Genomic DNA, 20,007 nt, shown 5'->3' on the forward strand with positions numbered 1-20,007 from the left:
AAACAGGCTTCACAGTTATGTCAGGTGTGTTCATATGCTAATGGTGATGCGATTTCAGATCAATTGCTCCAGCCACTGAGGAGAAACGCTGTGACAATCAGACAGACAGACACTCACTCAGACAGACAGACACTCACTCAGACAGACAGACATTCGCAAAATTATATGTTTGATATATAAATGGAGATACATTACACATGTCGTTCTCTTTTGTAGAATGGTCGTGTGCATCATCAACTTCCCAGAAAGTCTGAAGGCATCCATGGAACGCCCGCTGGAACATGGCAAAGTCGTGAGGCAATCCTACAACACAATACGTTTGGAGAAGTGTGACGCGGCTTTATATGGCTGTGGTGGCTGGATTACTTTCCAAAAACCAGTAAAGGTCAGAGGAACGCTGCATACCAACGCTGGGTACCATGAGGAATCCTCTGAGCTTTACTGCTATGTTGCATGGAGTGGAGGAAGAAACGGAGACGCCAGATGGGTGACAAATAATCTAAACCTTAACATTAGAACCAGATGGCCTTCAGCAGGACAGCTGGTTATCGACATAAGTGAATCCTAAATCAATACAAATTTGTATTGTTCCACCCCCCACTGAATTATCACCTGGGAACCCCTTTTAAATTCTGGAAGGGAAGGTTGTCACAAATGCTGTGCTAACTTCAATAAAACTTCAATAAAGCAGTACATCTCTTGTGTGGGTTATTGGTCTTATTTAATGAACGGTGATGAATAGTTCACAAGAATGAAAGAAGAGAAATGTAAACTATGCATCACTAAAGTAGTTTTAAACATGAGAGGATATTTCATCTGTACATTCTAATACCATATGGGAAAGGAGAAGTATAACCCTAAAGGAAGAGTATATCGTCAGCATTATCAACAGAGGGGCTGAGCATGAAACTGGACAGATGATAGTGTGATCGAAGATGGGTGAGCAATCATAAACATTTTCTGGAGTGAGCTAGATGAGGTGGTAGAGGAGTTGCCCAAGCGGTCCGAGTGGTGATTGGAGCAGTCCTCAATGGACATGTGGGGGAGGGGGACAGAGGGGATGAGGAGGTTACCACTGATTTAGATGATGGCTGAAACAATATTTATTCCTTAACATTGATTTAATATAAAATCAACTAAAATGTACACATGGATTACCATTTAGATGATGGCTGGCTGGATCAATATTTACATTTATAGTCAATCCAACGTTTATTCAACACATTTAACACAATCAGCTCTTTCTGTATAATTTCAATGTTATTTTTCAAAATGGATTCAATATTTCTACCATATTTCAACATTGATTTTGTTTTGTTTTGGGAGGATGAAAATCACAAATTGAACAGACACAATAAGATCCCCAGCCCGCATTGCACCCCCTATTGGCAAACCCTAAAACTGCCAATGGGACCAAAGAAAATAACAACACAACCCTATCCACAAGTTTGCGATGTCCCATCGTGCATTGAGCAGAAGGTGTACGGCAGTTTCCGGCATCGCAGCCAAGAGTGATCTACAAGCTCACAACGGTTGCATCTGCGACGCGACGTGAGCTAGACCTTATTCACACCGCGGCCATCTTTGATCACATGACCACGTCGGGTAGCAAGCAGCCAATCAGAAGCTCAAAACAGCATTTCGGGTAAGGCAAGACCCACCCAAGGAAGCTTCTGATTGGCTGCTTGCCATCCGATGTGGTCATGTGATGAAAGATGGGCATCCACCTGAACTGCAGCGTATTGATTGAATTGAAGACTTTATTAGAAGTTTGCATAGGAAAAGGTACAGTTTCATGACGGTACAGTTCACTGGTACAAGGTCTACTAAAAGGAGATCCATGAAAAGACTAAGCTTATTTCCACAGGAAACCATAATGTAATGTAATGTAAGGCACGCTACAGACAGTTGCGACAGCTTGTGTCCGTATCGTCTGAGAATGAGTGAGGGAGGGGAGTCCAATTCATTGTCAATGCAGGTCACGTGATTTTTTGTTGTTGCCGTGTCTCTTGGCCAAAAGACAGCCTTCGGTTGAGCAAGAGACACGGCAACGACATGAAACCACGTGACTTAGATAGAAAATGCATTGGACACCCCCCCCCCCCCCCCCCCCCACATTCTCAAACGATACGGAGAAGATCTTTCACGCGTACGTCTGATTGCGGCCTAAAACTCGGAGGAAGACATTTCATTATTTAGACTCTAAATAATTAAATGTATTTTCGTCTGGTCACGCTGACACACACGCACACACCATAGGTTCAGGACAGAGGCAATATGCCCACTCCCTACCTAGGGCTAGTAGGGTGACCAGATGTCCCCCTTTGCGTGGGACAGTCCCACATTTCCATGACTTTTCAGGCGTCCCACAAATTGAGACCCTGTCCCACATTGAGAGTGGCAGGCTCCAGTAATAATCAATGCGCAGGTGTTCATAGGTGAGCAAGCTAGAGCTAGACACGTACAGCATTGCTCTCTCACGAATAAATTATAGGGTTGGGTATCCTCCTAATAATTGGATGCTTTAAGCCTGTTAAAATAACGTGAGAAATATCCCCTAGGCTACATCAGGTTACTAACAAAACGATAGGCAGTATCAAATGACCTCAAAGCATTTAATAACTTAAGTAGCCTAAGTTGCTATTAACCACTCTGCCTGCCCGTCCCACATTGTCCCACACAAACAATACTTCTGTCCCTCGAATAACCAGTTTGGATCTGGTCACGCTAAGGGCTAGTGAAATAAAAAAATAAAAAATTTAAGTTTTTCACACGTTTAGAGCTTATCAGTGGTAATCATATGGGCATTCCTAACACTAGATGCCAAAAAGAGAAAATAAACCACAGTGTATTTTTTAGGGCTGTCCGAGTTAACTCATTCAATCATTGCAATTAACTGACACTTTTATTTTAATCGCATATATTTTAGCCATTTGGCCTACCCATGGTTTAGAAAAGTGGTTCTCAACATTATTTCAGCAATTATTTTGGGAGGTCCCCAGATGATCAGCTTAATGTACAACATTGTTTTCTCACTCAACAGTAAACAAACTATGGGGTCACCTAGTACTCCTAGTATACACTTTCTTGACAACACCACTCTCAATTACAGGGTGAGAGACCCGAGTTAAGTGTTCAGTTTGAGTGAACAATAAGAGGTTGGCTTGAAATGCAAAAATCACTTTATTCACATTCTTTGGAGAAAAGTACAAAGCATTGGCATTTAATAATCACAAAACGATATACCAAATAAATTGTTTAAGCGACTTTAGGGACAGTCAACAGGCTTGGTTTTGTAGATTTAGGCTACTTGTTGGGTTTAGGCCCACACACTATGCAAAACACTGCAAAGATAAAACGCTCAAGAGCCAAGTGCACTTGGCATTAAAAGACACAGCAAAAGATCACTAAAATTACACTCAAAAAGGCTAAAAGCCATGAACAACAGGCATTTAGCAGCACAGCAAACAGGGACAATACTCAATTAAGTGCCAATCTGCAGTGTAACCATTAACCAAGAATTTCTCTGTCTTAGGAGGTAGCCAAAACAACCAGTCAATGACAAAGTCAGAGACAGTGGTTTATAGTTAGTTTTAAACCACTAGGGCGGAAGTTAGTTTTAAGCCACTGGGGCTATCACTGTATACACAGTACAAAACAAATGAAGTAAAACTAAAAAAGGTAAAAAGAACACGTCACTGACAGCTCAGTCCTCTAGTCCTGAGCTCCAAAATGAATGTCATTATGCCACGAGCACAATAGTTGGGGCGAAAAAAAATGTGAGCAAAATGCTTGACAGCCGCTGAAAGTCTGGGTCTCATCCACCTACTACACTATACTATAAAGGAAAAAAATAACCCCCCAAAATTGATTTAAGTAGCATGTGAGGGGTCAAACTAGGGTTTTTAAATTATTCTGAATCCATTGCAAGCACGTTTTGCACGAAAAACGGACCCCAAAAGACTGTGAAAAGTGATGACTCATCACTAAACCATAGTCTTGTTGGGCCGTTTTTTGTGCAAAACAAATGCTTCCAATGGATTCAGAATAATTAAAAAAACCCTAGTTTGACCCCTCACGTGCTACTTGAATCGGATTTTTGGGGGGTATTTTCTTTTCCTTTATAGTATAGTAAGTGGACGAGATCCAGACTTTCAGCGGCTGTCAAACATTTTGCTGCGAGGGGCATGGGAGCTCAATTTGTTATTTAACCTTCATAGTTGGCAAAACCACTGAGAAACGGACCTATACTCTCACAGTCACAGAAAATTTGGATTCGCCCCAACTACAAACACAAGGCAATGAGGAAAGCAGAATCCATGATTGAGCCCTCATCTATTGCTCTTTTGTTTCTCAAGCCACAAATGAGATCAAGGTGATACAAAAAGGAGATCTCAGGTATTGCTCCTGTTTCTCCTCTATTTCTGGGGAGCAACATGCCTCAGATGGAAGCTCTGATGAGCTATACAGGAGAGCTCAATAATGTCTCAAATATTGCTCAATTCATCTGGATTGTTGCGTCTCAAACTTAGCTCCAAGTGATATAAAAATAGCTTTCAATATAATCTCATTTAAAGCTCAATTAAGGCTTTTTGTTACATCTCAGGTCTGTCTCAGAATGACCACTGTTGAGCTGTAAAAGAGCTCTCAAGATTATCTCATTTAAGTCACATTAAAGACTCAGATTGGCCAGTATATAGCTATAAACGATGCAGTCTTCAATCATTCTCATTTGATCATGCATTTGTGTTTAATGCTCATTTTAATTCACTTGCTTTATTTATAGCATATTCAGAAAATGTCTTAAGTATATATCATTCTAGCTAGTACAAGCTCTCGAATGATACCAACAATTAGATAAATTATGTCTCAATTTTATCACATACAGAACCAATCTCATGCCAATTTAAGAATGTTAAAAGCAATGTATCAGATAGTTTATTAAGATAAAGTATAGAACTTACAGAAACGTTATCTAATGAAAACTAAGGGTCTGCATCAATAGAATGCTAATTTGGGGGATAACCATTATAAGTTAGTTACATTTTAAGATATTATTACTACTACATGAGTTTCAACAATTTATGCAGCATGACTAAAACTTCAACTTTGCCCTACATTTGTCACATGCCTTTTATAGCGCCACCAGCAGGCCGACTTACGTAATACATATTTTCTTATATTACTCCTTCAAATTTCACACAAATCGCTAGTCATGTGATCAAGACTGATCAGTTAGATCTTTCTTAGTCTTATCCCGTCACGTAAAAATGCTTTAGTCGATTTCTAACCCTTCTAAAAGAGCTAGCTCGGGTTCTAGGGGACGCACAGACACATGGCAAAAAGATTCTTGATCAGCTCGCTGAGACGAACGCGTTGATGTATGACCCCTAGAGGGCTAACCCTAATTCTAACTTTAGGGGCCGTTCTCTCGGCACAGGAGTGTCGTATAGAGGAGTTACACACACACACACACACACACACACACACACACACACACACACATACACATGTTCGTCTCTGCGAGCTGAACACGCCAGTATAAGGTTCATCCCACACAGACACTCCTGTGAGGAGATAGCTTTCTCTGGCCTGGCATTCAATGTGCTCTAACGTTTATAGACTCTATGACCCTTAGTCAAATTGGAGATCCCAGGGAAGAAAGGTCGTAGGAGGATAACCAAGACATCCACACGTTCGTCTCGGAGAGCTCTACAACATATCTCGGAACCAAGGTCTGATGTCGCATCGTCTTTGACTTATAACGCGAAATAGCTGACCCTAGGGTTAGCTATTTCGTGTTATAAGTCCGAAACCATCATGTGTCAAGGGCGCATCTTTTAGTATGTTGAATAGCTCACCGAGACGAACACGTGGAGGTGTGTTTTATTTCTGTGCGACATTCCTAGGATTAAACTAGGGTTAGCCTCCTTTGAATTACTATAAAATCACGATAGGATATTAGGGTTACTGAATGTCGACCTGAGGCTTAAAATGACATGCAGACATGAGAAAAAAATCGGAGCACCTACCAACTCGTAATACCCAAAACACACCAGGAAGTGGCAGTTTTGAGACACTTCCTGTTTGCGCATTGGAATAAAACCTGCATATTCTGACTCAGCGCATGTGATTTAGGGGGGGTAGCCAGAATCCTGGAGCAGAACAATACCAGTAAAACTCCCTAACCAGGAGATAAGCACATGTATGATCGGCTACTTTTGACTTTTTGGCAGTGGCGCCAGGGGGTCCCTGGGGGTCCCTGGAGCTCCAGGGGTCTCTGGAGGGGTGGAGCTTGTGGATTGGCAGGCAAGGAGTGTGTGTGCAAAGTTTGGCATGGATAGGGGCAACGGTTGTGGAGAAGGGCAAAAGTGTGGTGTGCCGTGATGTGGACGGACGGACGGACAGACGGACAGACAGACGGACAGGCAGACAGACTGCCAGTGAAGGTTTTGATAGTAACTGCGACCTAACGGTCGCAAAAATGGCCTCTCAAAAATGTTACCAATGCCATTGTAAGCTTGTAGATCTGCTCTTTTCAAAGATTCTGCATAATGAGTACTTTCTACTTTTGCACTTTAAATACATTTTCATACCAACAGTTTTGTACTTTAAGTAAATTTAGAATGATTTGTTACAGAGTATTTCTACATGCAGTATTGACAAAAATAGTATTTTTTCCAATGATGTATAGGCCTAACACTTTATAGTATGTTTATTATAATTATAATAGTTATAACTGAGATACCTTGTAGGGTAGGGAAGGGGGCTACAACATATATTGTATATTTATGTATAAAATTGTGTAAAATCACATTGTGCATTCAATACTGCTATAATAATAATGCTATTAAAATATATATTTTTTCTTTTTTTTCTTTCTTAAAATAAATTATATATTTATATATATCCTATATATTTCCCCCCCCCCTTTTTTAGGGGACCCCCTGCAGTATCCCCGCGGACCCCCTAGGGGTCGCGGACCCCCTGTTGAAGACCCCTGATCTGATCTGATCAGATCTAATCTTTAGATAAGTGTACAGTAGTTCATGAAAAACAATGCATTATTGCTTCAGCAGCAGTCAGTCAAAGGGTTAATTGCCCAAACAACAACTGGGAAGGATGAGAACAGTGACATCACATATTGCTTTGATCTAGCAGGAAACAGAGCTCTGTAGGAGGCGGGGCATATCCTTATTATTATACTTTCTCAGAGGAAACATTTGCTGCTCATTTGCTGCTCATCTATTGCTCCTCAAGACAGAGAGGAGCTATTGGAACGACTTGGAACTGGTTTGAACCAGTCTGGGCTGGCTGCCATTTTGAACCTCAGTCAGTCAGTGCTGAAGAGTGAAGAGAAGAACAACCAGGAGTTATATGCTGTCATGGACTTTATCCTTTTTAGGTAGGTGAAACAACATAGCCACTGGATAAAGTAACCTACATGTACTGTATGTTACTTAAGAATGTTGTCTGCAGTGTTTTTGTACAAAGTGTGTATTTTTCTGAAAGGTTCATCCAACCAGTACAACTAAGCTAATGCTAACGCTAGCTAATGCTAACACTAGCTGATGCTAACGTTTTTACAGTAGACTACATCCTAATGGAACTGAATGTTCAAAATGTGTAAGATAAGCTTCCCTTTTGATAGAAGTGGACGTTTTTTTATTTTGTATTAACAGAAGGTGCTTTGCTGTGTATTTGTGCACAGCTTGCAGCCTGTTGTGTGGTATTGTGGCTAACGGAGCCAAAGTTAGCTAGCAGCTGTTCAATACTGTGTGTGTGTGTGTGTGTGTGTGTGTGTGTGTGTGTGTGTGTGTGGTATTTGTGGCTAATGTTAGCTAGCAATGGTAGTAGAGTATACAAATGGAACCAAATTAACCCTAACAGGTCCATCTGGTTCCATTTGTACAGTTCTAGGGGAGTTATGGATGATGGGGGATCATGGCCATATGCATACTAAAAACAGGGGGTCCTTTAAATAAAAAAACAGTTTGAGAACCAGTTCTTAACTAGAAATACTGTTCATACAAAACAGTGTGGGCTCATATGGGCACAAATATATACCCCTGTGCCCTTAGCCTCATTGGCTAAGGGCCCTGCCTTTGTACTGTTGGTATTTTTTATTTATTTTATATTTTTGAGGAGAATATCCTTGGTCTATCCTATGAAGTTTTGGTATAATATACTGGTCTCAAGCCCACTTGTTGTTATTTATATCCTGTGGCACTTGTTGGTGGTGATGTCACCAAGAACACTGCTTCTCATAATTAATGTAATCAGTGATCCTGTTGACTGTTAACCACTTAAGCCCCCCAAATAATCATATTTGAACTGGGGACCCCCCAAAATAGTCATATTTGAACTGGGGACCCTCCACCCTGACAAGCACTTGGAATGCAGTGAGCTTGTAGATCTGTTATTTTCACAATTGTTGCCTCTTATATCATTTGACAATTTGGGCAACGTTTGACCAGTTTTTATATAATTTGTTTACTTTTAATGTTATAACGGTCTTTTCTTTCCTTTGTTCCCCTGTTCTTTTGAGGTATTAGAAATGTGGTTCTCAACCTTTGGGTCGGGACCCCCAGGGGCGTCCCTAAATTATTTTGGGGGGTCCCCTGATGATTGGCTAATCATTGTTTTCTCAACAGTAAACAAACCAACAAACTTTAAGTGTATAGAGGGTATTTGCACATTTCTAAAGTGACAATTTAAGGACTTTTTAATACCTCTAAAATGACAGACTAAACATTGGGCCAAATGATCAAATATTAGACTCAGAGATTGTGAAAATAGAAGATCTACATGCTCACAAAGCCTCGCAATGCGAGGCGTTGTGAGCATGTAGATCTGCTAGACTTTCACAATAGAACAGTGTTATACAAAATGTACTGTCCCAACTCTTAGTGCTCGTCAGGGTGGGGGGTCCCCAGTTAAAATATGATTATTTTTGGGGTTGCGGCCTGAAAAGTTTGAGAACAACTGCAGTACGTGACAGCAGAGTTAGTACCAGACGCTAAATAAGTAGGCTACTGGCAGCAGTGCGCAAAAGCACTTCATGTTGTTTGATCCGGCACGCAATATTTATTTATTATATCTCTTTTACATTACTCTTAACACAAATGATCCCCTCTTGCTAATCACATGTTATTATAATCACTCCTGTTATGTCAACATGCTAGATTCAGTGAGGCTCACTGAAACTAGCCTTTCTCAGCTCCAGTGCAGACAATGGGGACTGATGACACCACCATTTTGCAGCCGTGTCCTGCCCAAAGGAACAGAGCTGACCTGACTCATCTCGCTCAGGTAAGATTTGCAGATGACTGTTTGAAATGGAGATCAAGATGGTGATTCTGATAAAGGGGGCAGCAGGGGGGTAAATGGCAAAGTACAATTGCGGAGAAGTATGGGGGGCATGGTTTACATTTGTGCTACTGTAAATATATTTGGCCACCAAATCCCTGTCCCCCCCTTTTCCCCCCTCCCACTTAGATGATTGAAAACATTCTGATGGCCAAACCTGGAGGAGAGAGGATCATTACAGAGTGTCAGAATCCCCTGTCAAAACCCAGTGTTGTGAGGCCATCGCACTGATGAACCATACAACTGATGAAGCAATCGTCGAGGAGAAGATGAAACACACCTTCACCCATCGCCAAGCAATGGTTCATGACCCAGTGAAGTCCTCTGAAATATTCACCACCTTTCCAAGATTTCTTGACATTGCGGGAATGGTATGTATTGCCTTAAAGTCGAACTGAAATGAAAAATGACTTTAAACAGATCACAGCCCTGGTCATAAGGTGAACCTATTAAAAATGTATGCCATGTTGTCGTCTGTATTCCATCTTGTCTGCAGATGGAGCAGAATTTCAGTCTGATGTTTGGTGATGACATCGCTGCATCGCTGCCCCTTTTCCAAGTTCCTGGAAAAGGGGCCTACTCGCTACAGGCAGAAAGTCCTTGAACAAAGCCATGGCCTCACCCAGACAGGCGACCTTGAAGATCTGCTTCATAAAGCTGAATCCCAACAGGACAACTGGAAAATGGTATGCTGGAATTAAATGACTAATACTAATGGAAGAGGGAATTGGTTTCGAAACCAAAATGAAGAGATTTTAGTAAAAATGTCTGGGTTTTTTTCTCTCCCTTGTATTTTCAGGATGGGACAGTGAGATGTCCTCCATCTTGCCTTATCCACCTCATGCCACCCTCACCTCAAGGCCGCAACAAGAGACCAGGGAAGCTCTCAGCCCGACAAGCCATTGACCACCTTGTGAAGTTCATCTAGGTAAGGTTATAGTTCAATTAAAGTTTAAGATGGCTCACTGTTCTGTCCCTAATAGTCACCCTTAAGACTATACTTTTGTGAAATCATGCGATAACCATGCTCATCTGTAATCAGCGACTGCCCTGTGATAATTGTCTGCTTTCGCCCCCCACAGATCTATCCCCATCAGCCTGAGATACACCGATATGAATATGTTTATTTATTTTACATTTAGCAGAATAAAGATAAGGCAGAATGTTGTTGGTTGCATTTTGTGGCAAGAAGTGATTCTGGTGGCTATCTCATAAAGTTGGGGCTCTAAACTGCAAACATATTAATTGTAATAACATGACTAATGAAGTTCTCTTGTCACAGACTGGGACCAGTGTCGAGGGGCATCTGGACAGCATCACGAGAGTCGTCAACCCTATCTACTGGCTGTGGGGACCCAGAGGTGTACCATACACAAATACTTCATTGTGATTGACAAACGTGCAATCCCGTGTAAGTCACCAGACTCCCTTGCCTCTTTCGACACGCTTTTTAAAAATCATTTCGTCTTCGCTACCTCGTACAACCGGGATCTGGCTAATGTCTACCACTTCTTGCAAAGTGCTGTTTACCAGATAGCTCGGATGCTGCACTGATTATTATTTTTATTTTGTTTTTATTTATTTAATACTTTTGAGATTATATTGTCTCCTACCGGTTGGGTCCCCTACCAGAGACTCCCGGCTCTTGATTCTGCACTGATTTCTGATACTTTTGAGATGGTTTTGAGGGTTCTGATGCTAAACTGAGAAGATTTATTTTGAGGGCTCTGATGCTGCACTGAATTTTAATACTGAAAAGTATATTGTTATCTGAGTGCTCTGATGATGCACTGATTTGATACTGAGATGTTTTGTTTTATTTGTAAAGTCCCTCAGGCCAATGCCAACTCACTAACAACGCACTTGAAGTTAATCCACAGACTTTGTTCAGGAAAGACACTTTGTCTTAAATGCGGTCAGCCTGGTTGTTCTAATTTCTTTGGTACTTTATCTTAATAAAGCACACAAACCTTGTGATTATCCTGTTGAAAGCCCCTCTAAAACTGAAGGTTTAGCTGGAAGTTTTGTTGATGACTTTACATCAAACAGTGCCCCTTCTGGGTCCTTCTTAATAAGAGTCTTGTAGATAGCTGCGCTGCAACAGTCGCTGAACAGTGGCAGGTGTAGGCCGAAACGATCATTAACTCTTTGGTTATTTCAATGGAAGAGATTGTGTCTCAGGGTTTAATGTAACATTGTATCTTTTATTTTCCCCCACTGACTGAGAGAAGGTTCGAACGACATCACTGGCGTGGGGAAAACATGTTGACTGTGCTTATATAGCTAATTTCATCTTCCCTGTCTGCAGACTATGTCTTACGGTATGGCACCGAAGCTGGATGGAAGGCGGTGTCCGTGGAAACACTGGTCGCACAACGCAGAGGCGATTCACAGGAAGGGTAAGAACAGCCTGCTCTTCCTGAGAAGACGGGATCGTTTGGCGTGTGCAACAGGATGCTACAGATGTTCTACCAATCTGGTATGGCAAGTGGAGCAGTTTTCTTTGGAATAACGTGCTGGGGAGGAACAACTGAGCGGGTGACACCTTCAACCTCAACAGACTGGTGAGGAAGGCGGACACCGTTGTTGGGTTCTCCTTGCAGGGGTGGAGGAATAGACCGTTTGTCAGCCTTCTGATTGGTCCCTGAGACTCCCTGACTGGCCAACCAGAAAAAAACATTCACTTTTTGCTATCGGGGGTGGAGTTTGTGCAGTGGAGAATGTTGCTTCAGGCTTTCAAAAACTGTCCGCAGTGCGCGACACGGAGATCGGCCGGTACGGTGATAGCGACGGCAAGCGTCAAGCGATCTCGCTCATCATAACGAATAAGCTTCAACAAACTAGTTCACATGTACCTTATCAATGGTCTAAGAGTCACGATTGGGTACATATAATTTAAATGGGCAGAATTACGAAAAGCCAGCCTATTATGTGAGGAGAAACATTCTCTCTGTCCTCTTCCTAGTACCCAAGATGCAATGCGCTTCTCTTTCTATCTCTGATCCAGAGGATTAAACTAATTAAAACATTTATTTTTCGGGGGAAAACTACTGTTTTGCTATGTAATTACTGTACCTTTTTCTTCCCTTTTTATTAATATCACGTAGATGTGTTTTTTGTGGTACTTTATATAGCTGTAATGAGGCTATGAAGGGAAAAAAATCCCATCCACTTCCACTATAAAAGAATCTGCAAAGAGGATTCTGTCCCACTGGGATTAAACACATTAAAACATATATTTTCGGGTAAACCCCCTGTTTTGCAATGTAACTACTGTACCTTTGTCTTCCCTTTTTATTAATATCACCTAGGTGTTTTTCCTTTGGTACTTTATATAGCTGTAATGAGGCTATGAAGGGAAAAAAAAATCCCATCCACTTCCACTATAAAAACAATCTGCCCAGGGTTAATGTCCCATCATAGTAACAGGGCAGAATGGGGCGGGATTTACAAAAGGGTTTATTGGCCAGGGTGCAGGAAACTTAATACAATCTTTAAGAACTCCCACCCGAGATCCTCGGATACTGGAGTAAGAGACAGAGGAACAGATAGATTCATCTACCCAGGACGGAGACATGAGAGACTGGCAGTCCTTCGTGAATGTTGTCCTCACATTATACAATGAAACACAACGGTCGTTTGGTAAGGACAACTGTAACTTATAACTGGAATAGTTATCACTGACTGTTTGTTCCTGTCCGGTTTTGCTGGGAGTACATGTCACTTCTGCTTTTTGCACTGACCAATGGGCACTTTGCACTCTTAAGTGAACTTTTAAGCTGTGCGCATTTAATTAGTTAAGTATTATTGCATGTGTTTTTTTTTGCATGTATTTGACTTAAGTAGCAGTGACTGTTTTGGTCACATTGATTTGATTAGGGTCACTTTCTTGTTTGGCACTGCATTCATGAGTAGTAAGGGGAGGAACTGTGATGTTTGTTTTTATTTTATTTGGAATAAAAGACCACTTTGGTCGTAGTTTGGGTTGTTGTATAACTAAAATGTATTGTTTTCTTGGCCACCTTAGAGTTACATCATGGCAAGGTAAATACACAACCCAAACCTTTTCCAAAGTAGTCTTTTAAAAGACTACTGTTAAAAGCACTTCATCTTCAGCCACCTTACAGAAAATAAAGTTTTATTGAAGGAAATTAAATAAAGTTTTATTGAAGGAAATTATTGTATTGTTTTTATATCAAAATATCTGCATGTATACTGTATCTCATTTACAGCTCCAAGTGAGAAAAAAAGGTTCTGGGTAATTAAATCTCAATTATTGCTCATTAATGGCTCAAAGTAAGAATCTTGGGTCACAGTTAAGAGACTTAAATGAGCCATCAGAGAGCTCTCACCTATGTCTCATTTATTGCTCCTATCATCTCAAATAAAGCTACTCAATTATTTCTCATATTTGGCTCAATATGAGAGTAATATAGGATACACTAATGAGTCAATAGAGAGTGCTCCCCTACATCTCGTCTCTCACTCCCTGTAATCTCAGAATAAGATACTCAAATTCTTCTCAAACATGGCTCCAAATGAGAAGCTCCTTAAAGATCCTAAAGCACCTTTAGGATCTACAAGGAGCTTCAAGGAGAGCAATATCTGATCTTCTAATGAAGCACACATGAGAAACAAAAGTGTGGCTCCCTTACGTCTCATGAGCAACTGAAAAGCTTTAAATGAGAAGCAGATTTTTCCTACACCGCCAGCAGCATGAAGCAGGCAACCTAGACAACGCAGTCTCACTCTGCTTGTCCAAACACCTAATATGCCTTTTTGAAAAGGGTGGTGCCATTGCACACACCAGGTACCAGTCCCACTGATTACTGTGGGACTGCCATTGCACACACCTGTCCCACTTATCACACTGACTGACATACTATGTGTCGCAAGACAAATTTCAGTGTGAACTGACAATAAAGTACTATATCATATCATATCATAAGTGTACTGTATACAGGGTATCTTCACATTTCTAAAGTGACAATTTATTGACTTTTAATTATTTTATTAATATCTTTAAAATGTTTTATCATTGTGTCAATAGTAATCAACAAACTATCCACGATTTTCCTACGCCCCATAGTGCATTGCGCAAACGTCTGCATCGATCTTCCGCCGCCGATTTACAAGCTCACAACGGGTTGCATCCAACTCTATGGTTGCATCTGCGGCGCGACGTGAGCTTGTGTCTGCTGTTAAACCCGGAAGTTTGGTCCTGATAGTCTCCAGTAAACTCCCGGGGAAAATTGTGGATATTTTAAAATTGGACACTACTACAGCACTATACGCATCTGCTGCAACCTGTTTGATGCAGTACCATTATGATTTATTGATTTACAATAAAAGATTAACATACTTTTGCTTAAAGCAGCATGTTTCCACTCCCATGTTAATAGGAGTAGGCCTATACCAGACTTGAACATTATCTCTCCAAGGTAAATTCATGACTACCGGGAGCTCCGCCCCCACCTCTCCGCCGAGACCTCCGACGAGAATCACAGCCGCACCATTCACTTGAATGGATATACAGCGGATTTTACACATTAAATATTAATTCCGTTTTGGACCCAGAGCTTCGAAATCTCGTCCAATCCGTCAACAAAGGCCTGGATATGCATTGGAAAAATATATAGACCTTTAAACTTTTAAAACAATACGAAAAAGGAATATATAAGTACACAACAGCAGAATGAGGAAATCGCCTGTCTGCTGGACCTATACAGAGCCGTTTTCACTTTTCACTGATTAGTTTAGAGGCTATTACTCTCCATTACACAAACAACCAACCAGAATAAACTGCTTCAAATGTAGGCTACATGTTTCTTATCATGCCGATTGCTTATAAATCTTATCTATAACATTTGATATCTCTGGCGTGAAATGTTCGCGATTCCTGACAAGTTTAGCTGCCGAGCCGCAGAGGGAGAGGGTGTCGCATCAAATTCTGGGCCCTGGGTACAAGGATTCGCTGTGGGCCCACATGAATGTTCTTCATCGTGGGATTTCAAAAATAGCAAATCTACAAGCTCGCAGCGTGGCACTCAGTGCCGCGCTATGAGCTTGTATATCTGCTATTTTTCAATCGATAAAGTCTAAAATAATTAAGGCCCTTCCACCGTGGGCCCTGGTAAGTCAGTCCCACTTTTCCCCCCCTTGTGACGCCCCTACCCACAGCCTGCAGTCGAAAGCAGAGTTGAAATACAACACTTCGCGTCGCTACCCCTGTTCATTCAGACATTCACAGACGTACATTACATATCAGTTGCTATTTAACATAACAAATAAGGTGTTTGTAGTCATGGGTTATTGTCGTTTAGGCCAATACAGTCCATTCATATTTAAATTGGTTTGAAACGGCTTTCTGTGGTCCAGCAACCATGGACATGTTCCTTATTCCTCTGCTGCGACCTTATATAGCCTATTCCTATGTCGTATTGTTTTAAAAGTGTAAAGGTCTAAATATTTTTTCCAATGCAGATCCAGGCCTTGTTGATGGATTGGAAGAGATTTCGAAGCTCTGGGTCCAAAACTGAATTAATATTTAATGTGTAAAATGTGTGTACAATCCGCCGTATTTCCCATTGAAGTGAATGAAGCCAATAGCGGCGCGCTGTGATAGTGGCGGAGGCAGCTTTTGGAGGGGGCGGAGCCGGTAGTCGTCCATTGTGAACAGATAAAAAGGATGAATTATTTGCAATTAATCGTGATTAAAATATTTAATTGTTGGACAGCACTAGTATTTTTATATCAATAGTCCATAAAAAGCTACAACTTAATTATTTCCTGTTAAAATGTGCTGCATGATGATGTACTGTAGCAAGAGCTGATACATGAACCTTGATGGGTTGCATCTTAGTAGAAGAAGGGAATCTTAAAAAGTCCTGGAATAAATTCCTTACCAAAGATTTTCTTCACCAATGTGTTTGTAAAGATGTCTAGTAACACATACCACAAAGACTAAAATGAGTTTCCCTAGGAGAATCTGTGACGTTGGGGTCCCATTAACTTAACTATACAGGATAAAACACACCAAAATAAATATGCTTCAAGTAGCATGGTCAAACTAGGGTTTTTTCATGATTCTGAATCCATTGCAAGCATCCGTTTTGCACAAAACTGTGAAAAGTGATGACTCATCACTAAACCATAGTTTTGCGGGCGATTTTTTGGGCCAGGGATTTTTTTTTTCGAGCAAAACTCTAAAAAAGGCTCTAAAAAAGGATCTAATTCGTTCTCCTGCTATAGCCTACCATGTGGAACTCCCTGCCGAAAGCCTTATAGGCTACTTACCTCCTCTTTTCCACTATAAATATCTTTTATTTATTTTCTTATTCCTTGTACCAGTGAACTGTACTCTCATAAAACTGTACCTTTTCCTATGCAAACTTCTAATAGTCTACAATCAATCAATCCCCTCACAACCCTATTATAGGGGACTCAAGAGGATTTATAGCTTCAGTCAAATCAAGGTGTTTGTGTCGCACAGAGAAACATATCTACAAGCTAAAACAAGCATTGTGAGCTTGTAGATCTACTATATTTGTGAGAAGTGGCGGGTGAAGTCATCCTATCTTAAATTAACTCTGCTCTGTCATAACAGCACAATAAACAGTCCTACACTGCCCTCCTGTGGAGAAGTATGACATTTCTGACATCAATTCGATTTTAAAATGCTCTCTCACTTACTTTTGGACAGTTGTTTAAAAAAAAGTGCTTGAAAATTAAACTGTTCATTCAGTGCTTTAACTTGGTGCAGACAGGGGATTATCTTACAGCAGGCCAATGGTTCTCAAACTTTTCAGGCCGCGACCACCAAAAATAACATTACTAAATTCTTGTATCTCCCTCTCTGCCACAAATATCAAAACTACACATAATGGCTATTTCCATTCATAATTTGACTAACATTGTCTGTTGTTTCTTTAAGTCATTTTGTCATATCTGACCTGTGCAATGTGCTTACGAAGCCTAAAAAAGCAAACAGAATGTATTTGTCTTTATTCATACGTTCCAAATGTTCCAATGTCACAAACACAATTAAATCGTTGACCGCAATTATTTGGTGAGACAATTAATCGTCAAATAAAAAAGATTTCATGATGCTTGACGTGGTGCAGAAACCAGCACCAAGCTGGACACACTTGTAACCCTAACACTTAATTCAGTGGTTCTCAACCTTTTCAGGCCGCGACCCCCAAAATAATCATATTTTAACTGGGGACCCCCCCACCCCGACGAAGAGTTGATGCATTACATTTTGTATAACAAGGTTTTATTGTGAAAATAGCTGATCTGCCATTTTCACAATTTCTGCCTCTAATATTTGACAATTTGGCCATGTTTAATTTGTCATTTTAGAGGTATTAAAAGTGTCCTTAAATTGTCACTTTGGAAATGTGCAGATACCCTCTATAGACTTAAACCTTATGTTGGTTTGTTTACGGTCGAGTGAGAAAACAATGTTGCACATCAAGTTGATTTTCTGGGGACCCCCCCAAAATAATTTGGGGACCCCTCTGGGGGTCCCAACCCACAGACCTAATTCATAATGCATTGTATGGCAGTGTTGTGGACCCAAAACAGCTGATCTACTAGGCTCAGTCACAACGCTTATGAGCTTATAGATCGTCTAGTTTTGTGCAACAAAGTATATATGGCTGTTGTCGGGCGGAAGTTTTTTTTTTTCTTAGCGTCCTCCTTGATCTCACTACAGTGTCACACGAGTAGCAGATATGCGAGCTCAAAATGTGCCTCAAAACGATTCGAGCTGCTTGTAGACCTGCTACTTTGAATCCTGAAAAGTGGCAGTTTTTGACATTTTCCACCTGACTGAGACAATAGGGACTTTAACTCTTTTACAGCAGTATGGAGATGCCCATATTAAAACCGTAATATACCGGACATCATCTGTACTCGAATTAGCCGACCGTAATTTTCCGGACTAGATCATTAAAAATGAAATAAGTGATGATATATAAAAAAAAAAAAAAGATAGCTAGCCGTTCTCTGTCTCACCACCGATCTAAGCAGCATGATTCTTCTCTGTGCATGAACCGGAAGTGCTTTTGATCGCTTCCGGGGCTCATGTTTATAAACATAATATTATGTCTCAGATCATAATACAATATTAGAAATTTCCGGCTAATCCACAGACAAGCCATTCTGGCCAGGCTGGGAAAGTGTTAAGCAAGCACAGTTTTCAGGACGGCTCCGTCGGGCGGAAGTACAGCTGCTATGACGTTATCGCCGTAGCTGTCAAAATCGCTAAGCAAACAGCAGTCACAGACGGCTTCCGCCCATTTTACTGAACGCTTTGGCTCCCATGGTGACGTGTCTATGCAGCAGACGTTGTAGACGCTGCGTGGAAAGGTAGCTTCTGCAGTAGTAGGAACGGCTGCGACGGCAGGCAGGTTTATCTATAGAGCACTGATCCATGTCCGGTTACCGCAGCGGACTGCCATAGCTGCCCTTGCTCAAAGTCCCTAGTATCGGGCTTAATGGACCACCTCAGGCGGCCGTTCTACCGTTGTCAAACCAGACCTCAACTAGGATAAAACAAAACTGAAGGTACAGGCTAAAAACTTTAAATTAATTTATTTAAAAAAAATGAAAAGTGTGTATGTGTGTGGGATGGGGGGGGGGGCATTTCTCCACTGAACGTACATCAATCAAATTTTCTTTTGGAACGTGTACAATCCAAAAACAAACAAGACGTGTCAGGTTGCCAGAACAGAGTCAAATAATTAAGCAAAAAGGGTCTGTCAACAGCACAAAGTCAACACAGCCAAGGTGAACCAGGGACATAAGGGAGTCTGGAAGTAGGGGAAAAAAAGTAGAGAGGGTACAAAATAACATTTAATCAAGTGCAGGTCTGTTTTTTTAGTTTTAGTTTTTTCTTTCATATAAAACATGTCTTTTTTTCTTGTTTCTTTTCCTCTGTTCAGTTTACAGTTATCGACTGGGTTTAAGGATTTCTTCTGGTCTGGATACATGCAAGGTCAAAGGTCTTCTGAAACTACACACGGAGAGATTCATAGGTTTATAGCATATTGGTTATCTGTGCGAGTATTAAAATATGTAAGTATAATAACTAAGCAAGTTCATATGGATATGACAGAACATGGGTTCGACGAGGAGGGGAAAGAATGTCCATTCACAGAGTTCTGTTAAAGAAACTATACTTGGTTGGGTTTCACCAAACGGAAAGGAAGTCCACGTAAAAGAAAAAAAAGAAAAACAACAAACAAAAGGTGAGAATTCTAAACTTTACTCAAGTCATTTTTGAAATGTCATCAACCTCAACGTTCTTTTATGCTTCCTTTCATAATTAAATTATTATTTGTGCTATAAAGTGAAAACTTTACATCCAAAGGAAGGAAAAAAAATAAAAATAAAAAAAACATAAAACTCCAATGCTCCCACGTTTCATGAACAACGACGTACTGCATTTCTACACACAGCTGTGATGGAAACGGAAGGTCAGTATTTATGTAAAAAAGGCTTAGCTGCCGAAAAAGGTTCAGGAATATTGGCTCTGAAGTGACCCCCACCACCCCCACCAGGCTCTTCCTCAACAGTGTTGTGTTTTTAACAACTTAAGCCATAAAGATAAAAACATTAAAAAAGAAAAAA

This window comes from Nannobrachium achirus, assembly GCF_963921795.1.
Source record: "Nannobrachium achirus genome assembly, chromosome: 4".
NCBI classification, from domain to species: domain Eukaryota; kingdom Metazoa; phylum Chordata; class Actinopteri; order Myctophiformes; family Myctophidae; genus Nannobrachium; species Nannobrachium achirus.